Here is a 4,208-nt window from a genome sequence, read left to right as displayed (position 1 = left end):
AAAGAGAGGCCCATTGGACTTGCAAACTTTATATGCCCCAATATAGGGGAATGCCAGGGCCAAAAGAATGGGAATGGGTGGGTAGGGAAGTGGGGGGCACTATGGGGGACTTTTGGGATAGCATTGGAAATGTAACAGGAAAATATGTAATAAAAATATTAAAAATTTAAAAAAAAGAACACACATGGTACGTACTAACTGATAAGAGTATATTAGCCCCAAAAGCTCAGAATACCCAAGATACAATTCACAGACCACTTGAAACTCAAGAAGAAGGAAGATCAAAGTGTGGATACTTCGGTCCTTCTTAGAAAGGGGAACTAAATACTCATGGGAGCAAATACGGAGATAAAGTGCAGAGCAGAAACTGAAGGTAAGGCCATCCAGAGACTGTCCCACCTCAGGATTCATCCCAGATAGTCACCAAACTCTGACACTATTGTGGATGCTAAGAAATGCTTGCTGAAAGGAACCTGATATAGCTGTCTCCTGAGAGCCCCTGCCAGATCCTTATAAATACAGAGTCGGATGCTCACAGCCAACCATTGCATTGAGTGCAGGGTCCCCAAGGGAGGAGTTAGAGAAAGGACTGAAGAAGCTGAAGGAGTTTACAACTCCATAGGAAGAACAACAATTTCAACCAATCAGACTTCCCAGAGCTCCCAGGGACTAAGTCATCAACAAAGGATTACACATGGCTCTAGCTGCATATGTAGCAGAGGATAGCCTTGTCAGGCATCAATGGTAGGAGAGGTCTTTGGTCCTATGAAGGCTGATAGATGCCCCAGTGTAGGGGAATCAAGAGCAGGGAGGCAGGTGTAGGTGGGTGGGTGGAGGAACACCCTCATAGAAGCAGGGGGAAGGGGTAGGGGATGGGGGATTTCTGGGACGGGGGAAAACTGGGTAAGGGGATAACACTTGAAATGTAAATAAATTTTAAAAATGAATAAAATTTTAAAAAACACACACTTTCAGCCCTATGGTACCTCTTGGTTTATGTCTATTGATATTCACTATTTAGCTCTGTCTTCTCTCTACTCCATAAAGTATAAATGGCTATATTTTCTATACATGTCTATTGATTTATTTCCTCCTAATTCTTTATGAGTCTTGGCCCTTCCTGACAAGATTGCATTTTTCTCCTCCTTCCTCCTTCTCCTCCTCCCTCCTCTTCCTCCTTTCTCTTCCTCCTCCTTCTTCCTCTTCCTCCTCTTCCTCCTTCTTCTTCTAAAAGTTCATTTGATAAAGTCAATTTTTAACACTTTGTCTTTATTATTGAAAAGCACAGGAAGAGAATTCTCCATTACTCCCTTCTCAACACTTTGAGGTGGTATTCTGTTTTCTAGCTTACATTTCCAGTGGTCTGCTGTGGACTTCACTCTCAACCTCTTGTTTCTTTGGAAGTGGTCTGTCCTTTTCTTCTCACTATATTATCTCTAATCTAAGTGTTAAGTGTCTCTCTTTCTTCTCCTAACACTCTCCTTGTCATCTGCTGGGTCATATTTACAGCCTCCTGTTATTATTTCATGTTTGTGACTTCTCTCCGCATCTCTCTGTAAGTGCTTATTTCATGCTTTGTGTCTGACAGTATAGCCTCTACAGCACTTTTCTGATGTCTTTTAGTTACAGCGGATTGGCCCCTTGGTAACTTGTGGCTGCTTATTACTAATTGCACATTTGGTTGATTCTAAAGTATAAGAAGCCTGTGGGTTGCTATTGAGATTTTTTTTTTCCTGGAAACCATTCATAATTTTGTCCTAAAAGCCAAGGTAAAGAGTATGTTTCTCAGAAGCCTTTCTGCCTGCTTATAAACTCATTAACCCAAGACCTAGCCTTTGCTATGGTAAAACCTACTAAGTTTCCTGTCAAACCCTGAAATGAAAATTTGATACCTTTTAAATTTTTTCATATTATATTTCGTTGAAGGAGAGACAGAAAGCTGAATAAGATGTTTGTTTTTCATTTGAATTCCATTTTCAATTTCTGAAATACCAAATACTCATAAAATATATGTTATTTGAGGTATCTTTTAAAATTAAGTAAAACCTCATAGTCCTGTGAGATGATTCAGTGAGTAAAATTATCTGTCGACCTGAGTTTAGTCACTGGGTCCCACATGATGGAAGTAGAAAATAACTTCTAAAGTTGTCCATTGACTTTTACATGGTACCATGACACATGCATGCCAAACACAGCACACACACACATACACACACACACAAGCTAAAAAAATATATATATAAATCAAGGGATATTCCTTAATGTTGCTTCTTTAAAATTCTCTGTTTACTTTATTTCTCTCTTCTGAATACAAATAAACATATTTTGAAACTCCCCATATTTGTCTACACCATATTATTGAAAATGTTAAATTTCAAAAATGTCTAATAGAAAATATTATTTAAATTTTCTTGAAAACTAGCCTTAACACTTTAGTATTTAATTTGAAGCTGTATTAATGGGCTGTAGAGATGGCTCAGATGTTAAGAGCACTGTCTGCTCTTCCAGAGGTCCTGAGTTTAATTCCGAGCAACCACGTGGTGGCTCATAACCATCTATAATGAAATCTGGTGCCCTCTTTTGGCCTGCTGGTGTACATGCAGGCAAAATGCTGTATGCATGATAAATAAATCTTAAACCTGGGTTAATGAGAAAATAAAAGGTTGGCGGCAAGACGAATAACCTACTTCAATCACAGAAGCTGAACTAGCCTTATATGTATGAGTTTTTGAGCTATCTGGTGTGGGCCTATCTGGTGTGGGCCTATCTGGTTGGGCCTAGGTACCAAATGTTTCCCACGGAGACCTCTATCCAGGCCGGGTGGGAATGCCCCAGGCTGGGTGGGAATGCCCCAGCAAGGGAAGTGAGTGCAGGCAGGGAGACAGCCTCTGCCACGCCTTCCTGGTCCCTAGGTAACTTCAAGCCTGGGTCATGGAATAGCCGACAATCCAGGAAGGAATGCGGTGGAACTCCAGCGGGCTCGAGAAGATCTCTTCCCAAGTGTTACAGCTCTTGGAACAAAAGGGTCAGACAAAGGAATAGTTCTCGCATTTCTTTCATTGCCTGCATGGCTCTCCTATATACAGTTCTGGCAGTGATTTAGAGTTTGACAGCAAGTCCCTCTCATTGGCTTGGGCTGAGAGTTTGGGGAAAACCTTATTTGCATGTGAGAGGGGTTAGTGCTGTTCCTAAGTGACTGATAGCCACGCCTCTCCTATGGGGGTTGTGGGGGCGGGAACTCCGACAGGAGCTAGGGTCCAGGAGACATGAGAGAACTCCTTCCATCCCATGTAAGTGAATTATCACTACCAGGTCCCGGTGTTCAAGATCTAGACTCGGCTGGAAACCAGGCTGTTTGCACGTAGTCCATTGCCCCACAATCTGGTATCAAATATTTTATTTCAGCAACATAGTTACTGTAAAGAATATTTTATTTAGGTAGATGAGTGAAACCTGTGTATAAAACTCCACATCCATGGAAAAGATGAACTAAAGATTGGATAGGCTGATTATTGCTTTTGCAAAAACTGCTGGCTACTGTGGATTTTTTCTTGAAACTGTAAAAGGAGTCAGCCTATTCAAAATGAGAGATACATACTACTTTGTGGAGATACATTTTATATGTTATACTTTTGAGCCTTCACTTCTTGGAAACAATTTGTGCCATTGGTGTACATGAAAACAAAGCAAATTGTAGAAGAATGTGACTGGGAGCCATCACCTCATTGACACTGTTTTAAATATTCAATTTGGGGTTTAAACGAGCACTAGACTCATAAACAGCACGCAAACAGCAAGAGACAGAAAACACATGATTACCATAAAGACAAGAACTTAGTCATCATTTTACACAGCACCTGGCACTGACAGGCCATTGTGCACACACGACTAGGAAGAGCTGAGCCTGCTCCTGAGCAAGAGGTAAAGATGTCAGTTGAGACAACAGACAACATAAGCTGACTGTAGCTGTCTAGGAGAAAAGATTCGTTTGGAATGTACAGACTCTGTGTGTGTGTAGGTGTGTGTAGGTGTGTGTGTGTGTGTGTGTGTGTGTGATGGAGATCAATATTTGGCCTCAGTAACTTAACACAATGAAGCAAATTAGACTTTTCATACCATTTCTTAGGAAATATTTTCATGGAATACATTTTTCTGGAATAGAAAATGGAATACAGGGGACTGGAGAGATGGCTAAGAGCACTGACTGC

The 4,208-nt window shown here is 40.9% G+C and overlaps 1 pseudogene; it reads right to left on the bottom strand.

Annotated features, from left to right (window-relative positions):
* Window positions 1–1,200: 1,200 nt before the first annotated feature.
* LOC110309706 overlaps window positions 1,201–4,208 on the bottom strand; it is a 35,308-nt pseudogene continuing 32,300 nt past the window's right edge.

Source organism: Mus caroli, chromosome 14, assembly GCF_900094665.2.
Source record: "Mus caroli chromosome 14, CAROLI_EIJ_v1.1, whole genome shotgun sequence".
Lineage (NCBI taxonomy): Eukaryota > Metazoa > Chordata > Mammalia > Rodentia > Muridae > Mus > Mus caroli.
The sequence above is the reverse complement of the archived record's forward strand: the minus strand, read 5'-3'. Positions and strand labels throughout refer to the sequence as shown.